General features: G+C 39.4%; 1 protein-coding gene across 9 annotated transcripts in view; it reads right to left on the bottom strand.

The window, feature by feature from the left end:
* Positions 1 to 24266, bottom strand: part of LOC122552829 (tyrosine-protein phosphatase non-receptor type 14-like) — a 255939-nt gene that overhangs the window by 176250 nt on the left and 55423 nt on the right. The gene's annotated exons all lie outside the window — the stretch shown is intronic.

Here is a 24266-nt window from a genome sequence, read left to right as displayed (position 1 = left end):
TTAATTGTCTTCATTATATATAATATATTTTGATTATCAAGTGTGACCTTGGGAGTGTTTTGGAATTGTTAATACTGGTCTGAGTTTAGGATGATATATTTTTTGGTAGGTTCCCCCAACACTTAACTCACTGATTCCTTGTGCAATCTCTGGCTCAATTCACTTTTACATGTGATAGTAGACCGAACATGTGAAGGGACCCCAACTAAAGCTCCCAATTTAGCTTCATCACCTTCACACAAAACCTGAACCCAAACTAGACTTCTAAGGATAAAGAAAGAGAGATCGGACCCTTGAAAATGCAGCACTCTTGGGAGCCTAAGTGTGCTTTGGATAGTGCAGACCAATGTGACAGTAGTTCCAAAATAAATACTACCAAGTTTCAGCATTATGAGTTACAGGTAGAATATCAATGTTTTACACCTAAGATTACCATTTACATATGGCTGAGTTATTTTACTACTTTTGGCGAAATCTGTGTGTTACCAATATTAGTCTTGGTTAGGGGCAGAATTTTGGTAAGTCATTATTGACTTTTTGTGTTTCTGGGATGTGAGCATTGCTGGCAAGATTAGTATTTATTGCCCATCCCTAACTGCCCTCAAGGTGGTCATGGTGAGCTTTCTTCAACTGCTGCAGTGGAGGTTGTGTAGAAACATCTAGAGAGATATGAGGGAGGAAATTTCAAGATTTTGATCCAGTGAAAGTCAAAATGGTGTGTGAGCATGGGGATAATGTAGTGTTCCATGCACCTACTGGTTTCATTCATCTTGCTGGAAGAAGTTGTGGAATGGAAGGCCTGTACAAAAAAAAAGATTCAAACCTTCCCCACCCCATCTCTTATCCTGCCTTCCTCTACTTTGCCTGCTTCCTGGGTTCTTGAAATTTCTCACACATATGATACCACAAATCCCCTATTGAAGATATTCAACTACAAGAGACCCAACCTCCATATAATCATATGTCACATGGTCAGAATGTCAAGTAAGCAAGACTTCAGGAGTACCTTAAATCAGAGTTTGAACCCCTACAAATGTGCAGGGGATGAATGGATCTCACGTAATCAACTTGCGTTCAATTAGGGTTCACACATTTTCCATCAGGGATCTTGGCACAACCCTCAGAGGAAAAAAAGAATTGGGTGTGATTTTCCTTCAACCAATTCATATGGGAACCAACTCAGAACGCTGTTGGTCTGAAAGGTTCAGTTACATGACACATACAGATTCACTACTGGAGGTGCTTAGGATTTTTAAAACAAACTAAACACAAGCACAGCAATGTAGTTGACCACATTACCCTACAGGGCATATGAATATAGATTCATTTGTGCAATTTCTCGCAAGTTGCATTCTTGCTCATCGAACCAAAAAGAGTTTAGAAGACACTCTATGGAACTTCACACTTTGGTGACTCAGTAATAGACGTAATATGGGCTTTGAAATAGACTGTTTGACCATCTTTCTGTTAGATGGACGTGAAGAATAACACAAAACCTTATGAGGGTGTAATTACTTTGAATATCACTTCAAAAGCTTCACAATTGATAATACTACATGTAGAAGAGAAAAAAAAATAATTGAAGGGTTCTGCTTTTAAAGCCTACCCTGTAAAATATCCCAGATTCTTGGCACTTAAATAGCCTGTACATTGGTGGTGGTGGTGCAGAGTGTACTGAGACACATCAAGAAAAATTCGAAGGCAGTACATGTCACTTAGATTATTGCTCAGTTTCCAAAAGAAACTTGCCTTATTTAAGCAGACAGTGAGACAACTAATAATTACTTTAATGCTTGCAAAGTCTATTAGGAAAACAAACTCAACTGCAGCCAGTTAATAAAGCAAGAATTTTAGATTAATCGCATTCCAATATATTTGACAAGTTTCAAATTTTGATAGATCGCCATTTCTTAACCACTTCCATTCCTGAGCTCTTGTGGGTGCAATGGAGATGATAGCTGTTTACGGCCCTGAGAGTAAATTGTGTGAAACCCAACAATTGCAGATGGTAATAAAAATTGTCAGATTATTTAATCACTTTATAAAACCATCAGATTAGCGTTTACATTTCTAATCATGTTATTCTGGTAAACATATACATGGCTTATTCCTTCAGGAATAATTGGTGATGCAAAAAACTGAAAAATCTGAGTCTATAATTAAGCTTGCAATCTTTTGCACAAGTTCCTAATCTCTGCAAAAGGTTAATAACAACACACCTTATTAACTAATAAAACAAAGTTTCCATGGTGCACTAGTCAGAGTAAACTTTTTTTTTAAATTACTTTTTGTGTAATATTTTGTCATAGTGAAGATGGTAAATCTTATGAGGGACATGATAAAAGAAGCCTCTGCATCACTACCATTAGGAGACATACATAGCAGTATACTGCATAATCTACACACAGTTAATGTATGCCTGTCATATTTATTCAAAAGATTTGTTTAATCAAAACATAAATTAAAGTCCTGAAGCAGAACATTGTAAGAAAAACTAAATAATTTTGATCTGTTTACATTTTACCAGCATACACTGTTACAGAAAGAATTATTAACCCAATCAACCAACAAAAGGTTCACCTTGTTTATCCATTAACAGTTTCTTCATACTAATGTTCTTGCTAATCGATTTCTCCACCCACTCTCTGATATTCTCTTGAGTTTAGATAATTAAGGCAAGATCTAACTGAGGTATATAAAATCAGCAAGAGATTTGACTAGATATTGAAAAAAAAATCCTCTGAACTGAAGATCCCAGGGCAAGGGGAGCAAACTTAAAGTTAAGCAACAGTCAGTCAGTCTTCAAGAGATCATTAGTGGTGATGACAGAAATTCAAACAGTCCCACGTGAAGTGGGTAAGGAACGTTTGGTCATGTTAGGGAAGGGGGTGGGAGAGTAGGCTTTGGAGACCAGGCAGGTGGGAAGGAAGGAGAGAGGAGGTCTTACCCATGATGTGCAAAGAACAATCCTCCAAATTATAGTACTGTATCTGCTTTCTTCTTGTCCTTCTAAAAACAAACCGTACCAAAACGTGGGCTGCCCATTCTCACTTGAATGCCCACACCATTGTGGTATGGCACTATTATTCAGATCAATAGGTTTGTAATAAGTGTAATTCACATTTAAAAGAATCATTAAAAGTGACAGGATGGCGACCCATTCAACGTTGAGAAGGGTATTATTCTGCTTATGAATATAATAGAGAGGCCGAGCTAAATTTACAGTAACTATGCCTATAGACTTGGGAAAACATTGCTGCCATCCCTAACCTGTGCTAAAATAAGTGGTTTCATCTGGCCAAAGTCCATGAGGAAGAAAAACAAAAATCAGGAAGATTACCAATTCTGATGACATGTGCATGGACATCAAAGTTGGCTGTACCTCTCATCATCTGACAAATGACTTCCCACCATTCAGCTCAAACCATATCCAAACAAAGAGAAGTGAAGAAAATTACAAAGAAAATGAAGACATAAGAACAAAGCAAAGAAATACAAAACTATTACAGCACTCTACAATGTCAGGAAACTTACTACTTTCACAGGGAGAAAACTTACAATTCTATATAAACAGCATTATCTGAAGTGAGTAAAGAATACCTTTCTTTTAAAAGGATAAACATAAATATCACTAACAAGTTAAAACTAAAATTATTAAATTCTCAAAGTTTATCTAAAGTACTATTTAAAATAAACTATAAAATCAGGGTGAAACTGGGCATTAGCAGGAATATGAAACAAGATATCACATTCATCTCTTTTACAATCTGATAGCCAGTTGGTGCCAGTGACTGTGGTAAAACTGGATGTTGATTGTATTGTACTACTATCCCCCAACTCCATTCTCTAGGTTTATTCTAGCCCATTTTCAATTTCACTCCAATATCTTCTGACTGCAATTTTAGACTCAAAGCTGAGTATTATGGGGCACTACAGTCTTCATCCCAATAGCTAAGTGTGTATGAGAGTTGGAGTTGTCATCTACCATTCTGAAGCCAGCCCTACCACAATTTAATGATCCTATCCTGGGAGGAGTGCTGACCAATGCTAGGACCGGATGTAGGCCCACAATACCTAAGAACCCTGTTAAGAACAGAATTAGTGTGTCAGTGATGTGGGGTGAGGGGCCTGCATCAGAAGAGGCCCCAGGGGCACTGTAGAACAAATCCCATCCCCACCATCACTGGAATCATTTAGTGTGACTAAAACGATGAAGTGGGCTCTCCCAATGAAAGAAAAGAGACTCACAGCAGTAGGATGAGACCTGCAATTGGAACTGGCTGCTTAATGGCTTCTATAGGTCCAAGAATGGGCTGACGCTCATGCCTTGTGTAAAACATCAGACAGAGAGTGGGAAGATAGATGGCAAGAAGACATCCCACTGGACTTTACAATCCCCTTGTCTTCAAGGGAAGGTTACCATCCAGCCTTTAGTTCACAAAAAAAAAGACAACCAGAAACTGGCCATTTCCTTTTGAATGACGAGAAATGTTTTTAACTAAAATAAAGATTGCAACACAATTAAAACCAAAACAGATATGAATAAAAAAAAGTACACAATACTTTAACCACAAATAACTTTTTAAAAATTTCATAAAAGAATTCAAACGTGTCAAGTATAGGCATGTCATTTAGCTCCATCTACACAACAAAATATTCATTAAGTTGGTGTAATCATGACTCACTAAAGTCTGGCTACAGTTTAGTGTGTTTAATAATCCTAACTTCAAGAATGCCTTGTTAAAAATGATTGAGAGCATAAGGATAAACAGACATTCTATGCTGACGTTCATGAGAGAATGATACAGATGAAAGTAACACCTTATTACGAATCAATACACTACATTTGTTAATCTGGCATGGAATTTTCTCAACTCCCACTACCTGTTTCAAAGGTGAAAATGCAAGCCTTTGTGCTAAAAGCACATGCAATCCTGTTCCACTCCAAGTTTCTCTTCATAAAAAGGCACTGACAGCCATTTGCGTGAAAAAGCAATAATATGCATTTTTGTTGCAAACAAGCACATTGAAAAAAAATTGATCCAAAGAACAGTTCTCTATCCTCCTGTTTTGTTATTGTTACACTGTCCCTGCCTTGTTAACTCATTTTTATTGATGACACAGGCAATATGTTGGTGTGTTTGCCAAAAAAAAATCAGGAGGATGCGTGAGACATTCCCTTTCAGGAAAAAGAGCTTAAAGAATAAAAAGAAGTAGTAAAAGAAAGTCAGTGAGGCCTCAGCCATTGACAATAGAATAACCAATGGGGAGATGCACAAGAATTGGGAATCAGAATGATTTAGAGTTTAAAGTGCAGTGAATGTGTGTAGGCCTGAAAAGAGGTTCATAAATAAAGAAGCAGTTGATATTCATGGACAAGCATCATCATGGCAAGATGACATGTCAAATTTCAATTGTGTACTATTAGCAGATAGTTTATCTACTTTGACAGAAGAATAAAGCAGCGGATGGAGATTTAATTTTTGAATACTGCATAAACTGATGTTCCTGGATGGAGTTTTCCTAGGTTCTGAATAACATGGGATTTGCAAGAAAATGGGGAAAAAAATCAGCAGTAGGGAGTTTCTTGCCATCAAGAGCAAAATGTTCTATTTGCCAACCAGGTGTTGAATACCGAGGTGAGAATCTCACTACAGAATGGAGAGAGGCCTCTTTACATGTCTTACTATAAATTAATCTCATCTCATTTACACATAATTTCTTATCCTCCAGCTAGGACTAGGTGGCAATTCAAACATGACAATTGGAGTGACAACCTGGCCATTCCAACTCTCCATCTTGATACCAGTTACTAACATCTCAGGACACTCTCCATAAGCAGCAACCACAAGCACTCCCATCCACATACAGTGGCACTGGATATGTAACAGCCTCAACATACATCTCTGATTCACAAACAACATAATTCTGCACTTCAACATTGCATTTTGGAGCACATAGGCAGCTTACATTGAAATGCTGCTCCCAAGACACTTGGTTTCCAGGGATAAGCACCAATTTAAAGATTTGAGCATTCCTTACAATGCTCTCTTCACTTTCACACATTTTGCACCTAATTGGATGTTTACAGCGTCCTTGCTTTGCTTTGCCATTTTGCCCCTCAACTAGAGCTTAAAAAGGTCCATGGTACTTGTGTTGACTTGCCTCTTAGCACAAACACAAATTCAGGCAGCTTACACATAGTTGTCAGTAGCAAGTCAAGGAGTGCACATGTTGCTATACATTGTTGCATTACATCAATCTCATACCTTTTTAAATTTCAGAAATATGCTTTACTCATAAGTCCCTTTGAATATCCATTGTCAAAAATGCAATTTGGTTCTGTACAGTAGAATATCAAGTATACAAACAAACATTTCAGTTTCACTCAACCAGAGAAAACAAAAGACATCTCTTACATGCACAAGATTATATTTACATGCACTTAGGCACTAGGAGGGTCTGATAGCAGAACACAGACTCCCGATTAACTTAAGCAGGAAGACATCAGACCGTGGTCTTTGTCCACTGCGCCTTGCCAGCAATGCCCAAAGCTTTAGTGTATCCAACAGCACATAGTCATGGACCTTGGAATGTGCCAGTCTGCAACACTTGGTCAAGGTGAATTCCCTGTTCTGGAAGACTAACAAGTTTTGGGCAGACCAAAGCGTGCTTTTCACCAAGTTGATGTTTCACCAGATGCAGTTGATGTCTGTCTCGGTGTATGTCCTCGGGAACAGACCATAAGCATGGAGTCCTGCGTCATGGAGCAGCTCGGGACGAATGGGCCAGACCTGCACCACGTACAACAGACACAAGTGCCTCACACCTGATGATCTCATACCTGCACCATGCACATGTATCAACCAAATGGTCATGCATCAAGGACTAAGGCAAGTAGTCTTCAAGGTGGTAAAAACAATGACTGCACATGCTGGAAACCAGATTCTGGATTAGTGGTGCTGGAAGAGCACAGCAGTTCAGTCAAGTCAAGGGAGACATTCTTCAGTCATGGGGATCCCAATACAAAGTCGGGGGTCGTTTCTGATAACAATCCATTTTGTTGGACATGGTCATTCAGTTACTTGGCGTGCTTAGGGTCAGGTTGCTCTCCTCTTAGGAGAAGAGGAGCAAAATGCTGGGCACCCGTCACATGTTTTGGTTCTTTGTGCTCTGTTGTGGCCCTTCTTTTCCAGAATAAGACAAAAAGAGGGAATGAGTGAGGTGGAAGTGTCTGGCACAGCTGTTAGGTGCAGATGGGACAAAAGTGGTAAGTGAGTAAATGGGCACCATGGAGTGCAGGTAGGATTAGTGTTGTGGGGTAACTGGATGGATCAGAGCGAACAAGGGAATATGTTGAATACAATCTTGTGAGCCTTTGTGGGAAATGTACACAGCAGGAGAGGTGAAGTGACTGTGAAGTAGCAGAAATAGGATGGTGGCACTTATTTCTGCACAGCAGAGATGATTACAGATCTTCTGCCTGCCTCGCTGGGCATTCGTCCAGCTCAGGGAAACATCACTGACCTAAATGAATGCCTCAGCCCAGGCTGGTAGTGTCTCCTGTATTTGTGGAAAAAGGATGGTTCTCCTCTGTATTAAATCATTCACCAGGACCTTCAAATCCCTGTTGGCAAACGTTACGCCAATTTCCCTCCTCCAACATGTTTGGAGCAATACAAATGAACAGTGCACGACAGCTCTGGAATGGCAATGCTTGACTGTGCACAGGCGGCAGGAATCCCCAGAGATCCTGGCAGTGGCAAGAACTTCTGCCCGTGACAAAAGGGTGGACACAACAAACAGGGTGCCAGAGGGTTGTGGTGCATAGGCCATGAGGTGGGTTTCGGAAGAGACTACAAGAAAACTCACTAGGACTCAAAAATTCCTCCATGGTGGCACACTAGCTCAGTGGTTAGCACTGATGCCTCACAGTGCCAGGGACTCGGGTTCGATTCCAGCCTCAGGTGATTGTCTGTGTGGTGTTTGCACATTCTCCCCATGTGTGTATGGGTTTCCTCCAGGTGCTCCAGTTTCATCCCGGTGTTCAAAGATGTGCAGGTTACGTGGATTGCCCAGAATGTTCAGGAATGTGTTGGTTACGCGCATTAATTTGGGTAAGAGTAGGGGAATGGGTCGGAGTAGATTACTCTTCGGAGGGTCGATGTGGACTTGTTAGGCCAAATGGCCTGTTTCCACACTGTAACGATTCAATGATTCTATGAAAACTCACCAAAATTGACACCTAGTCAATTTCTGGTAAAATTCAGTTACTTTGCATGTAATCTGAAGAAATGGATGTAGTACAACAGTTTGATGCTTTGCAATGAAAAGGCATTGGGGTCATTGAATGGAATGAATCATAAGAGTTTTTTAATGTTATACTCAGTATTGAGTCTGGGAGAAAAAAAGTCTGTGGGAAATATGACTATAAATTTTCCACAGGAAACTTGTGTAAAATGTAAACCACACCAAATTGAGATTCTTGTTACAAAAATATGGAAAAACTTGAGGCTCATTCCTAAAACTGGGAAGACAGCCAACTTTTTTTAAAAAGGTCAATCTGCATTATTCTTGGATTTATTTCTCTTCCATTTGATTTTCTATCTCCTAATATTTGTCACCAAATTCAAGGTCACAGCAGCATTCCTCCCACTGACCAGATCTATTTTGCTTCCGATACTTTAAATGTCCTCTGCCACCCAGTCCTCACTGCATCCTCAATTTCTCCTGTGAAATACCTAAACACAATTAAATGAAAAATAAAAAGACTTGCATTGTACACCATTGGTCAAGACTACCAAAGGTTTCAAAGCACTTCATTAAATGAAGTATTTTTGAAGTACAATCAATTTTGCACACAGCACTCCAATAAATAGCAACTTACTAACCATCGACCAATCTGTTTTTGTAATGTTGATTCAGGGATAAATATAGGCCAGGGCACCAGGCAGAAGGCTTCAAAAGAGTGCATGGAATCTTTTACATTAACATGCTTAGGATTATTCTGGTATTTGATATTCAAACTTAAGGTTCTATACCTGATCCTTGAAAACAGGACACAACAATATTTAACACATAAGAGTTACTGAATATTCAGAATAACTAACACACAAATTAATGTTTTGTAAACCATCTGCCTGTAAAACATTTACTATCCTAGTTCACAGGTTAAATCAGAAGCTTTAAATGGTTGCAACACAGGATAATAATGCTCATTTCGTGATGCACCAATGAATCGTGAATCAAGTATTTTTTTCTCCATTATAATAATTTTAGTAAAAGGGAAAGAAAGGAACCTCTCTTTAAAATAGAAGACAAATCTGTTCATTGAAGCTCGAGAATGTTCTGAATTGGATACCTCCTGTGCCTTTTGACTCATGGTGTTGTTCTGTTCCACAATGTACCAGTAGTCCAAAGTGGCCACAGTTCTTCTAGAAACCCTCACAGTATGTGCTGGGAGGCTATTCTGAACATGCTAGATGTCACTATACTATAAGAATATAAAAGTTTTGCACTCCTTAGCGTAAATACTATTATTTCTTATTTTTCTTTTTTTTTATTGTGGACTAAAATGGGAAAAACAATATTTCAAAAGTCAAGGATTGTTGAAGCATTGATGCATTTTTAAAAATAATTAGGAAAACTTCAGATACGATATGGGTCAAATGCAGGAAAATGGGATTAGTTTGGGTAAGCTGGTCAGCATGGATCACTTGGACTGAAGGGTCTGTTTCCATGCTCTATGACTGCTAATATGCAATCTTGGGAAATATTGAATACTTGTAAATTGCTCTCTTGAACCAAGCTGCATTTAAGCACCAGCCATCAACTCAAACAACTCAAAAGGAGGAAAGTGGCTAAAGAGTTGAAGAGGTATAGGGAAAGGAACCGATTTTACGAATGAGTATCAAATGGAGAAATAAAAATCAGGGGATACAGGAGGTAAAACTTGAGAATGGGGATGGGAGGAGAAATTCTTGGGCTAAAGTGAGTAAGATAAGACAGGGATTTAATTTGGAGGATGAGATTAGCAAAATGGAGATATTGCCAGACCAGAAGCAAATGGTCAGTATGCGTAAAAGATCAAAAAGGTGATGGATGAATGAGACTTAATGAGTTTGGACAGATACACCAGATAACATTATTTATTCTTATGGTTTGAGAGAGGGTTTTTGTAGCACATTGATAGCATCCTTACCTCAGAGCCAAGAGGCCCAGGTTCATTGATTCAAAAATATTTATGGCTGGTTTCCTTTTCTGTGGAACAATATTACTTTTGAAAGCAGACTGAATTGATGAAAATCTCTAATTTATTGATCCACAGAACCACATTCAAAAGGGTCCTGAGAATCCAATTTTCCACCATAAACTGTTTCAATAAAAATGTTTCACTATTTCCAGAGTCAAAAATGCATCCATGGCTGACTTGAAAGGCATGTACATGTTCACTGCTCAGCAGACAATGGTCAGTCACTAGTGTAATCTTTCTGGTGTTTCTATAATGTGCAGAATTGCCCCAGTCTGTGTGTGAATAATGTATCATGTTGACATCGTGTCAGCTTTCACTTGAGTAAGGAGAACATAGATTTAAACTCTACTTCAAGACTTCAACATATATAATAAGAGTGGTTACACAGCACAACATGAGACTATTCAGCTGATTGTGTCTGTGCCAGCTCTCTGTAACAGCAACTCATTTCTCCCACTCCCCCATCTTTTCCTCAGACGTAGAAATGTCTCAGACACAGTTAATTATCTAATTCCCATTTGAAAGCTGCAACTGAATCTGCCACAATCACACTCTCAGGTATTGCATTCACTTTGTCTCTGGTTATTTTATCAACCAGTTTAAATTCTAGGTTGACAGTTCTATGGAATACTAAAAGGAGTTGTGCATTGACGGGGCATTGAATCAAAGTGGAGTGCCCCCTTAGAGATATACTAAAAATAATACAGAAACATTCAAAAGAAGAACAAGCCATTTTCCAGTACCCCAGCAAATATTTTATCGTAAATCAACATGAAATAGATGTCTTGTAGTCAGTGGGATATTTTTATTATATATTAAAATAATAAAATATAAAACACTTTGCAACATGCTTAAGATGTGCAAGGTGCTGTATTAATGCATGCCATTTCTTTCTTTCCTTAATCTCATCACCAGTTAAAACAGGAAATTCACAACCTAAGCAAATCATTACAATATGCAATGTTCTATGCGGTAGCATGGCACATTACTAGACAAGTATTCTGTGATTCCACAAAATACCTGCAGATGTTTAAGCAAACAAGGTGATGAGTATTCATTGATAAAGACAGAACAGTGTCGCAATGATGAAGTCAAATCAAGGATGACTATAGCTGGTAAGAAGTTAGGTGATTAATGTATACAATGCTTGCCAAGAAATATTGATTGATTAAAAAAACTGCAGATATTCAATGGAATAATATTGCTTTGGCAATATAGAGGAACCTCAAGTATCCGAGTGAGATGGGCAGGCACTAATTGATTTCCTCAGGGTCTTGGAGTTTTCTGTGAAGTCTGCTCCCCGTTCAGGAGACTAGGCAAAAGCACATTGCGCGCAAGACCCCACCCGTTCCCACTCCAGACCCCGCCCGCCCCCGCCTGCCCACCCACAAACCCATCCACTCCCACCCCCGCCCCCCCGCCCACAACCCTGTCCAACACCATGCCCTGTCTGCCCATCCCCTCCAAACACCCGAACCCCATCTGCTAACCCCTCCCCCCCCACCCCGGACAGCCGGACTGTTCACCAACAGTAAGACCACTGCTGCCTTTGTGGGGTAAGTCTCCAAATAGCGCACGCATACACACACACCCCTTTTTGACAGGTTCAACCTCCACCTTGTGCAGGACAAATGTTGGCGAGATTATCTGGGGAAGTGGGGTTTAGCGTTCACCCCTGCGTAAAACTCCAGGGAAGAAGTGTGGAGGGAGAGAGTGAGAGACGGTGACTGGTCGGTCCAGGACTGTTCTCGGCAGCATTTCAGTGAACTGAGTTTGTTTTTAATCACTTTACCTGTAAACAAAAGACGCGATCAGGGTTGAAACAGCTCTTTGACGTAATGTTTTTTGTCAGGACCTTGAGAGATCCCCTTTGGATAATCCGATATTCGAATAATTAAGGTTCCTCTGTATATATTGTAAATTTTCAATTAGATCATGTAAAAAAAGGTCCAGAAAGCAGGTATCACAATTTTGATACAAGCTATTAAACGCAGATGCCATGTCATTTTCAGTTGTGTTTCATAGAGTCATAGAGATGTACAGCATGGAAACAGAAACTTCGGTCCAACTCGTCCAGATATCCCAACCCAATCTAGTCCCACTTGTCAGCACCTGGCCCATATCCCTCCAGTCCCTTCCTATTCATATACCCATCCAGGTGCCTTTTAAATGTTGCAATTGTACTAGCCTCCACCACTTCCTCTGGCAGCTCATTCCATACACGTACCACCCTCTGTGTGAAAAGGTTGCCCTTAGGTCTCTTTGATATCTTCCCCCTCTCACCCTAAACCTATGCCCTCTAATTCTGGACTCCCCGCACCCCAGGGAAAAGACTTTGTCTATTTATCCTATCCATGCCCCTCATGATTCTATAAACTTCTATAAGGTCACCCCTCAGCCTTCGACGCTCCAGGGAAAACAGCCCTAGCCTATTCAATCTCTCCCTTTAGCTCAAATCCTTCAACCCTGGCAACATCCTTGTAAATCTTTTCTGAACCCTTTCAGGTTTCACAACATCTTTCCGATAGGAAGGTGACCAGAATTGCACGCAATATTCCAGTGGCCTAACCAATGCCCTGTACAGCCACAACATGACCTCCCAACTCCTGTACTCAATACTCTGACCAATAAAGGAAAGCATACAAAACGCCTTCTTCACTATCCGATCTACCTGCGACTCCACTTTCAAGGAGCTATGAACTTGTACTCCAAGATCTCTTTGTTCAGCAACACTCCCTAGGACCTTACCATTAAGTGTATAAGTCCTGCGAAGATTTGCTTTCCAAAAATGCACCCTCAAACTAAATTTTTAAAAAGTAACAATTCTGATTCCAAATGTAATCAATCTTGCTCCAGCTCACCAGTACTTTCAGCAAAACTAGAAACATTAAAGTGGACATCCTTCAAAAATAACATACTGTAATTAAACTGCATCTATTGAATCAATTACAGGCACACTGCCACTTTGCACTGCTGCTCATTATAATGATTTCTACATATATCATGTGCTATTCATTGGCTGCACACAGCATAGGGCCCAAAATCATATCTTCATGTCATGCTAGGAAGTTACTTTGTACTGCTGAAATGGGTGACAGAGTGTGGCTGAAATAGCTAATGGGAGTCATTCAGGAATTAATCTATATTGGGAAACAGTTTGGAAATGGTACAACATTCAGAGCACATCCAAAGGTTTTCAGATATTGTACTGGAGGTCTGATAGAGAAGTTGAAAAGAAGGTGGGAGGTCCACAGAAAACCAAGAGGCTCATCACTCACATGATCAAGCAGTGGGAGCAGCTAACTGTACAGGCCATTACTAGGAACTGTGCCCCAAGGACTTGGATGTAGAACTACAAAAGGTGTTCAACAATCTCGAATGAGTAGTCAAGGCAAAAGGCAACTTCAATTGCCCTATCTTTGCACCAGTAGTTTTAGCCCCAGCTCAGTTCACTGCATACAAACAAATTCAATTACATTTGCATACTTCATCTCATCCACACACAGAATTGCTTCATGCTTCATACTCACATCTGAGGTTTCATGACAACCACATTAACCCAAGACGACTAAGCAACACTCACCGACATACTTCTTTCTTTTCTAACACAAAAAGTGGGCACTTTGGGAATACATTGCTTTATTTCCCCCTCCAATTGCGCCAGTGAACAGCTTGCTCTTTATCATGAGGATGGATTGGACATAAGAGCAGATAGTGGCTTTCGGTCACCATCCTTCTGCCCTTATTGCACTCAGGTTGAAGCAAGTGAAGCGCAACCAGCAGGCAGGCACCCTGGTTTACCTGCTGGGACACAAGGCCACTTCTCTCATCTGCCAGGGAGACATGTAATTGAGCCAGAGACATTTTGAAGTCCCTAAATTGCCATTAATTGAATACTGAAGGGCGATTATTGTGGCTTATTGAGAGGGTTGCCCATGGATTGGCTTATCTAGAATTCAAATGGAGTGGTGGTGTAAGAAGGTGGTGATCACTCTGGGCCACCCAACAATTATTTGTCCATCATGCCACATCTCTTGCTCTTTCCGGGCGGGGGCGCGGGCGGGGGCGGAGAAAAGAAAGAGAAAATAAAAATCACACCCATAGCTCTGAAAACATTAGAATAATATAGTAATATAAATAGGCAGGCAAGCTAAGATCAGGGAGAAGGAGATGCAGAGACACAATGCAAAAAATTAATAATGATTGGGAGAGCAAAAGAAGATAGTAAGGTGTTATGACTGTTCGGCTTTACAAAACTGGTATACTCTAAAATGTTTCTTTTAAGTAAGAAAAAGCAGAATTTCATGTGGAGAGGATGGTGATCATTCTATCATAGATGGATCGAGGTGATTTTTTTATTGAAAATCAAGTGACAGTTTTCACCTTGATGCAAAGAGAAACAAATACTTTTTGGACACTGAGACAAGGTAAGAAAAAATAAAATGATTCTGGGAAAGCAGCTTCTGCTGTGAAGAGCATGGTAAATTGTTTTTATGTTAGCAAACAAGTATAATTCTTGGAAAAGTTTGTTTTCTATTTGCAAGTGATGGAATTTATTGCTCTGTGCATAAAGTGTCAGGGTGGGCAACTTCAAGTGAAAATCCCATCCCTATCAGCAAGAAAGTTCATAAGACCAAACAATTAAACACTCAAGTGCTGTTCACGATCATCTTGCTCATTCAGGAGCCTCTCGGGAAATTCTATCCTGTTAAATGATGTTGGATTTGTTGATTTTAGTTTGTTAGTTATCGTACAAGTGTTGTCAAAAGAGAAATCTTGTCTTCACTTGCTGGGAAATTCATCTTTTAAAACAAACAAAATGGTCTCGGAGGGCATCGTAACAATAGAAAAGACAGCTAGTGGGAAACGGAAGAGGATGGAGACAAGATTTTCAAAATTAAGTGGCATTAGTTTGGAAGAGCCACTTCCAGTTAAGTTGGGTCCATATATGATTTTCAGATTAGTTGCAAGAAAAATCAGAAGAAATGTAACTGTGGTGGGAAAAAACTGTGATACTTGCATTAGCATTGAAGTCTTGATTGTATTATGGATAAATAATTTAATTGAAATCAAAGTCAATAATTTATTTTCATACATATAACTCAATGACATAGGGCCTCTATTTTATCTTTGCTATTCACTCAATTTACCAACCTCCAATTTAATCCAAATAACTGTACATGCAATAAAAATATTTTTACATCAGTGCTGATTTAGTTTGAATAATGGCAGAACATTTTGTCTGCCAGCTCCAGGGATTCTGACAGCTATATTGCAGATGTACATTTTTAAATTCTCACTATTCAAACTAACATATAAAACTGATCGGTCTCACATCTGACCCCACTTCCTGACTAAAGCTTGCTTACAATCCATTATTCAAAGCTTTTTAAGTAATAAAATTTAATCATCAATATCGTGGCCCCAGTACAACCTCAATTTGAACTCAATAATTTAAAAAGCGCAGGTCGTATCATAAAACAAAAATAAAACTGCAGGAGCAGTGTTCTGAAAAAGGGTCACTGGACTTGAAATGTTAATTGTTTTCTCTCTGCAGATGCTGCCTGAAATATTGAGTTTCTCCAGCAATTTGTTTTTGTTTATCACAACTCAGTATGTACATTAGGATGGTACTAATCACTTTTTCAGCTCAAGTTCTTGCATGAACCTGTATTTTCTTGATTTTCACTCATGAATCAACATGGGCCTGTTCCTGAAAAACAGTTTACATGTCTTGCATTTTGAATTGCCTTGAAACGATCAGATAAATCAACTTTTACTGGGACCATCCTAATTAACAGCTTTAAAGTGCATCTATTATTATCCTAACAGGTGTTCTGCAATGTGTGTGGTTGGTTACAGTAATGGCTTTAACATGCCTCAGCAAATCTTACTAAGTTACCAGCCACAATTAGCACAGGTTTGAAAAAAGCCAAATGCTTATTTAAACTTGCACTGCACATAAGATGACATTTGCACAAGGGGAGTAGTACAAACTTCAGTTTGGAAATATTATGTTCTCAGGCAGTATGGTCTGTAGAAATATGCAATACATTCTCCCACACCCCAGATGATCACTTTTGTTGACTGCAATTTACTTTGTAAATGTTGATTTCCTTGAGACTATGTTTTGCAAAATGTTTGGGGTTGAATTTTTTTCCATGAATAATATTCCCATAGGTTTACATAAGACTAAAAGGGTCATGGCAGACTGAGACTGGTGGGGCTCTCCAAGCATCAATACTTGAACCCTACCTGTTCAAAACAGGGTCAGAGAGGTCTATAGCACAGGAGAAAGGCCCTTTGGCCTGTTGAGTCTGCACTGGTCAAAAGAAAAACCCGAACTATTCTAACGTGATTTTCTAGCACTCGATCCATAGCTTTTTATATTTAAAAATATACTTTATTCTTTACAAAATGTCTTTGCATATATACATATTCACAAATGCAGTTCAGCTCTGAAGAGTTGCAGATCAAGTAAACAAACAAACATTTCAATTTGACTTTATCCCAACAAATCCAAGGCATCTCCTACAAGCAAGACTATATTTATATGCATTGAGGCACTAGGAGGTTCCAATAACTGGACGAACCCCCAATTTAGTTCAGTAGGAAGACCTCAGACAGTGGTTTTTCCCTTTGTATGTCTTGGCAATGAAAACACATATATAAATACTTAAAATGTTGATTGTTTCTGCCTCTACCGCCCTTACGGCATTGAGTTTGGGGTTGAAACAGATTCTCACCACTCCATGGAAAATGTTTCCTCTAAACCTCTGGACCCTAACCTTATGGGTGGCATGGTTGCTCATTAGTTTGCACTGCTGCTTCACAGTGCCAGGGACCGGGGTTCAATTCCAGCTTCGGACTACTGTCTGTGCGGAGTTTGCAGATTCGCCCTGTGTCTGCATGGGTTTCCTCCGGGTGCTTCACTTTCCTCCCACAATCCAAAAGACGTACAGATTAGGTGAACTGGTCATACTAAATTGCCCAGTGTTCAATGATCTGTAGGTTAGGTGCATTGATAAGGGATAAATGTACAGTAGTAAGGTAGGGGAATGGGTCTGGGTGGGTTACTTTTCAGAGGATCAGCGGGGACTTGTTGGGACAATGGCCTGTTTCCACACTGAAGGGATTCTAAATTCTAAATCTATGTGCCCAGTCATTGATTTCTCCACAAAAGGGAAAAAAAGTTCCTTCTGGTCTATCCTCTCTGTCTCTCAATTATATGCATCTCAATCCTGTTACCTCCCCCTCCACACTCCTCTGCAGCAAGGAAAACAAACCCAAGTCTACCTAATCTCTTCATAATGGAAAATCTCCAGCCTATTCAACATCTTGATAAATTTCCTCTACACCGTATCTAGTGCAATCATATGCCTCATGTAATATGGATTATAGATGGAAATGTGTTGCTGGAGAAGCGCAGCAGGTCAGGCAGCATCTAGGGAACAGGAGAATCGACGTTTCGGGCATTAGCCCTTCTTCAGGAATGAGGAAAGTTTGTCCAGCAGGCTAAGAGCATCTCTGATCTCCAGCATCTGCAGACCTCATTTTCTCTTCTAATATGGATTATAGAACTGCACATAATACTCTAGCTGTGGTCTAACCAACTTTTTATACAGTTTTAGCACAGCCTTCCTGCTTTTAAACCTTATGCCTCAGTAATAAAAGCAAGTATCCTATATGCCTGCTTAACCACTTTTATCTGCCTATCCTGTTACCTTAAGGGACTAATGGACAAGCACACTAAGGTCCATCTGATCTTCAATACTTCCCAGCATCCTACCATTCATCAACTATTTGTTTGCCTGGTTTGTCTGTCCCATTTTATCACCTCAGGCCTATCTGGACTGAATTCCATTTGCCACTGATAAGCCCATCTGACCTGCCCATGTATATCCTCTTATCTAAAGCTAAGGCTATCTTCCTCATTATTTGTCAACCCACCAATTATTATATCATCCACAAACGTATTAATCAACACTCCTACATTCAAGTCAAAATAGTTTATATTTACTGCAAACAGCAAAGCCCCAAGTCTGAACCCTGCAGAACCTGGCTGGACATAGATCTTGGGTCACAAAAACACTCCCACCACCATCATCCCCTGCTTTCTGCACATCCTAGAACTAATTACTCAAAATTTCTTAGATCCCATGGATTCTTGCTTTCATTATCAGTCTTCCATGTAGGACCCTATCAAAAGCCTTGATGAAGTCCAGTTAGATAACATTGGATACACAACCCTCAACTACAAACCTGGTCTCTTCAAAAGAATTCAAGTCAACCTGGTCAGACAGGACATCTCTTTAATCAAAAATAGTCAGCATAGCTTTGTTAATCTGCACTTGGAGAGAAAGGGATTAATTTCATCCCTCAGAATTGCTTCCAATAGTTTCCCCAACAGTGATTTTAAATGGAGTGGCCTGTAATTTATTGGTTTATGCCTTGTTCCCTCCATTGGCTGTGCTCCAGTCATTCAGTAGCTCTCCTGTGGCCAAAGGGAATTGAAAATTATTGCTAGCATTCCTGCTATTTCCTCCCTTGCCTCACTCAATAGCCTGGGGTACATTTCATCTGGCCCTGCTGATTTATCTACTTTTAAGCCCATCAAACTACACAGAACCTCCTGTGCATGCTAATTTTTCAAATTATATCAGTCTTTCTGCCCGATTTCTATGCCCCTATTATTCCTCTCACCAGTGAACACCAACTCAAAGTATTCATTACCCTATGTCCTCTGACTCAATGCACAAATCACCACTGTGGCTCTTAATAGGCACTTTCCTATTATCCTTTTACATTAATGTACCTGTAAAATAACTTAGAATTTCCTTTCATTTTACCTGCCAATATTTTTTCATGTCCCCACTTTGCTCTCTCAATTTCCTTTTAAAGTTTCCCTTTGCACATTCTGTATTTCTCTCGGCTTTCAACTTTTTTGAACCCTTGGCATGTGCCATAAGCCTCCCTTTTTCTCTTGATCCAATCCTTCGATATCCAGGGTTTACTGGAATTGTCCTTATTAGATGATGCTGGCCCTGTGCTCTCCTATTCCCTCTTGAATGTATCCCACTACTCTGACACAGATTTACCCAAAAGCATCTGATTCCAGTCTACTCTAGTCAAAATTATGTCTGATCTTATTAAAAATCAGCCATCCGCCGGTTTAGAACTTCAATTTCAGGCCCATCTTTATCCTTTTCCAAAATGAATCTTGAATCTAACAGAGTTATGATCACTGTCTGCAAAACTTTCCCCACTAATACTTCAACCACTTGGCTGCCTTCATTACCTAAAATTGAGTCTGGGACATTTGCCTCTTCAAGGCCCCATGTCCTATCTACATTTTTGTCCTTATTTATGAAAGGTATCAGCATCATTGAGGGATTGCAACAAAGGTTCACAAGATGGGAGTGTGCTATGAAGAATATGGGAAAATTGGGCCTGCATTCTCCACTGTTTTGATGAATGATAAGTGATCCCATTGAAACTTACAAAATACTTTTTTTTTTTAAAAAGTGAAAACGTTGCCCCTTAGGTCCTTTTCAAATCTTTTCCCTCTTATCCTAAACTTATGCCCTGTAGTTTTTGACTCCCTCACGCCAGAGAAAATACCTTGTCTATTTACTCTATCCATACCCCTTGTGATTTTATAAACTTCCAAAAGGTCACCCCTCAGCCTTTGATGCTCCAGGGAAAACAGCCTCAGCCTATTCAGCTTCTCCCTATGGTTCAAACCCTCCAACCCTGACAACATCCTTGTAAATCTTTTCAAAACCCTTTCAAGTTATGAATAGGAAGAATTTAGAAGGATATGGGCCAAACACTGGCAAATACGACTGGATTAATTTAGGATATCTGGTTTGCATTGACAGGTTGGACCGAAGGATCTGTTTCCATGCTGTACATCACTAAGACTCTATGATAGACAGGGTAGTTTCAGCTAAGATGCTTCCCTAGTTGGGGAGTCTAACACCAAGGAACACAATTTAAAAATTCAGGGGGATGCAACCTTTTGTCCAAGATGAGGAGAAATATTTCTACTCAGAGGTTTTTGAACCTTTGGAATTCTCTACCATAGAGGGCTGTAGAGGCTCAGTCTTCAAATATGTTTAAAATGGAGATCAACCTATTTGTGATTAGCAGCTGTGTACAGGGTTATGGGAGTGAGATGAGTAGGAAGCACTGAAGTGTTCAATCAGCCGCGATTACACTGAATGGCAGAACAGGCTTGGCAAGCTGAATGGCCTACTCCAATTCCTGAAGCATTGTGCACATGGATTAGCTATCTAAATGTGTCCAGGAGTTTGGAAATTCCTCCTGGCCCATTGTTTCAACATCCAACAGAACATCGTTGGAGACAATATTCCCCAAGATAGCCAAACGTTTGGACTGAATTGATGGATGTATGTTTGATTATGAATGTGGAGTTTTGTGGCTGAATAGTTCTTTTTTCAAATTTGTTGGCAGGTCAACATGTTTTAAGGCCTCAGTGCACCAGCCAACAAGCATAGATTTCATATAGAGTACATGCCATAGTATTCAATCATTGACAAGCAAGACCTTCAGCCTTTGAAGATTGATGAGGTTCAGGACAAATTGCAATCTCTTCGACCTTCAATATAGACTATGTAAGCATGTAAAATAAAAGCTGCTCTAAGGTCTTCTGCTGGCCAGTTAAACAATATTAAAAACAGGTTTCCCATTAAAATCAATTTAATAATAAAACAAATGTCATAAACATTTTCTGTATCTATGGGCCACTGTTTAAATACAACAGTATATGTTATAACTGTGACAAAAGTAAATTTACCTCAAAATTTAGTGGGATGAGGGCGAGATACATCACTGTTTAGTTTATCTGAATATTCTGTTCTTTCCAGACTCCAAATTTGCCATTCTACTCACATTTCATCTATTTGCCTCTCTGAAAAGAAGTCTGAAGTTTAACTCATTGCTGTCCAGAACTTCAAAACTGTAGAATTTTTAAGTCTGTCAAGCTTCCCCATCTTCTCCAATCTAAAGGCATTTAACAGCAAACACTGAAATCACTTCTTGATTCATCAGATTCTTTTCAATCTTGGTGATGACTGACAGTCAAAACATGTTGGACTCAAAACATTAACTATTTTCTCATTCTATAGATGCTGCCAGACGTACTCAGTTTCTCTGACATTTTCTGTTTCTGAGTTCCAGCACCCACAGTATTTTGTTTTTATATCGCTTTTAACCTTTTACTCAATAAATAAAATGCTACTTTAAAAGAATGATTTAAAGTACCATTGTACCACATTTCTGAAACAAGATGTGATTTGATAACAGACTTCTACCAGTCTCATAAAGACTTATTTAAGTAGAGTGAAAACAATTTGACAGTTATCCTGTCCTTCATTTAGAAATGCCATCATACCCTAGAAAAAGAGAATGTTAATTAAATGGTTTTGTTAGCCTGCAGAAACTAAATTAGCAATGTTGTGGCTTTAGATTTAGTTAAGTTAAAATAATGCAATAATTTCACAAGAACAGCCACAATTGTAGGGATGAGCGAACAGTTGGGTCTAGCTTGCAAATCCTTTGAAGCTCTTCCTTTGATGTTCTTGGCCCTCCTTTGAACAGGGAGCACTAACTTTACTGAGACACCTCTTTTTTGGAAACCAAAAATGAACACAGAAACATCAAAAGAGAAAGCATCAAAAGAATAACACCCTTGATGGAGCAGCATACCTTAAAACTAAGAGAAGATTTGATACCAGTAGAATTACCAATTTGAATTGACTGTAAGAAAACAACTTAAGTTGATTGAAGAAAGCAACCTTTTTTTAAAAAATGCAATTCAAAGAGAGGTCCAGTTACTGCTCAAATTTTCATCCACCTTTGCTTTTCCTTCACCCCAAAACCACACAACACTACAGCTTTCCATGATAACGGAAGTTAAAAATGCTCAGTTCTTTTATGTGCTAATGAAGAAAAAGTCTGAGCTTCTATTTTCAAAAGGGTGCAGAATTCTTGCTAACTTCTAAAACTACATCATTTTTCTAATGCTTTGCTCAAGACCATGGATACAGAAACTTAGTAACATTAACATTTTACAGAAGGCGCAGCGCAGTTGAGAGTAAGTGTTTCCACAAGAAGAGACAAAACTAAGTCTGTGTCTGCAAATGGAGCACATTGTCTGTCTGGTTGGGGTCCAGAACTAGACGGCATAGGTTTAGGGTGAGAGGGGAAAGATTTAAAAGGGGTCTAAGGAGCAACTTTTTCACAGAGGGTGGTACATGTATGGAATGAGCTGCCAGGGGAGGTGGTAGAGGCTGGGACAGTTCCAACATTTAAAAGGCATCTGGATGGATACATGAATAGGAAGGATTTGGAGGGAGTGGACCAAGTGCTGGCAAATGGGAATAAATCAGTTTAGGATATCTGGTCAGCATGGTCAAGTTGGTCCAAAGGGTCTGTTTCCATGCTGTAAATCTCTATGGCTCTATGACTCGATGATAGGTCAAGCACAGTTTGTTGAGGGCTGTGCTGGTAAGATTGAATTGTCTACTAAGTCCTGGAACTTCAGACCTCAAGTGTTTGAGCCAGGGCTCCAAAAAAATTCCTGGGAGCTGTGGGCACTCAGCAGAGGCCACATGCCATTAACAGCTCAGTGAAACTGAGGGGGAGCAAAGGAAACCACAGCAATATTTGCTTAATGCAACTGAGCAAGATAATACTTCACGGAGAAAAAAAATGAAGGATGAGTTCTGTTTAAGAGAGAGTTTGCCCGTAGATATTTTCTAATCATCTTTCAGAGATGTTAATACACATCTCTAGAGGAAATCAAACTTGAACTAGGGCCTCCTGGCTCAGACATGTAGCACAGTGGTAATGCCTCTATCAGCTCCCCACATGCTTTGTGCATACAATGTTCCAACTCTTCATGGAGGTCATCTACCACTGATTTTTGTGTGTGGAACTTGTAATGTAATGCTTGTTTCATAATTTTTAATGTGTTTTACTATTGTAAACAAACTAACCATGGCATTGATCAATCCTGGATGATCAACTGCTCAGCAAATCATCATCATGACAAGGTGAATAGCAATAGAAAACATAATGATGATGCCCATGCTGTTTGGAGTTAGTCTTGCTGAAGGTGAAGCTCATGGTTGACCACATGCAAATCATGCTGAAGTATTTCACACAATCCTTAATATCTTTGTTAATTGCAACACAGTGTGTGTTTAAAACACAGTTTGCTGGTACGCAGACAAATCCTTGATCAAAAGTCCAGTTTAATTCACTTAAGCAAGGCAAATGATTAGGTTTTGTGCTGGATTGATAGCAACAGGTATATTGTCAGAATGTCCAAAAATTCCCTTTTCTAAATTGGGATACAGCTCTCCTTACAGAATATAAAACTTTTAAACAACCTTCAGAACTACGGTTCCTAGATTAATGAGTGTTTGTTGCAGAAAGATCATTAAGATTTGATCAGCAATTAGGAATGGAGGTCTACACAGTGCTGAAACATCAGGCTGAATAGCTTATGACCTAAAAGATCTAAACTAGTTATACAAAAACAAGCTATAATCTTCAGAGAAGAAAATATTGGGCCACATCAGCATGGCTGAACAAAACAAAATTAAAACACCTGTGGCCACGAGCGGAAGCTGTGTGAATGCAACAAATATGAAGAAAGGTCATTAGGGATAAAGCACAGTCACAATGAGCGACAGCACATCCAACTGTGGGTGAAGAAGGTCTGTTCACCATTACAAATAGTTGCCCAATTTACAACTTCTGAAAGAAATGAACAGTCCTCTTTGATGTGATAGAGCTGCCTTTCATTACCAGAGACAACCCATTTCAAATAGCATTTGTCTGTCAACTCCTCCTTTATTTCCTTTCTCTTTTCCAACATATTATGTGGTTTGAAGATTGGAAAAAGTATCTTTTATCAAAGAAAAATAAATTAACATTTTTAAGCTATAGAAAAAAAAAGACTTCGTTTTCATGGTCCCAGTCC

This window comes from Chiloscyllium plagiosum, chromosome 9 (genome assembly GCF_004010195.1).
Source record: "Chiloscyllium plagiosum isolate BGI_BamShark_2017 chromosome 9, ASM401019v2, whole genome shotgun sequence".
Lineage (NCBI taxonomy): Eukaryota > Metazoa > Chordata > Chondrichthyes > Orectolobiformes > Hemiscylliidae > Chiloscyllium > Chiloscyllium plagiosum.
This window is presented reverse-complemented; position numbering and strand designations above follow the sequence as displayed.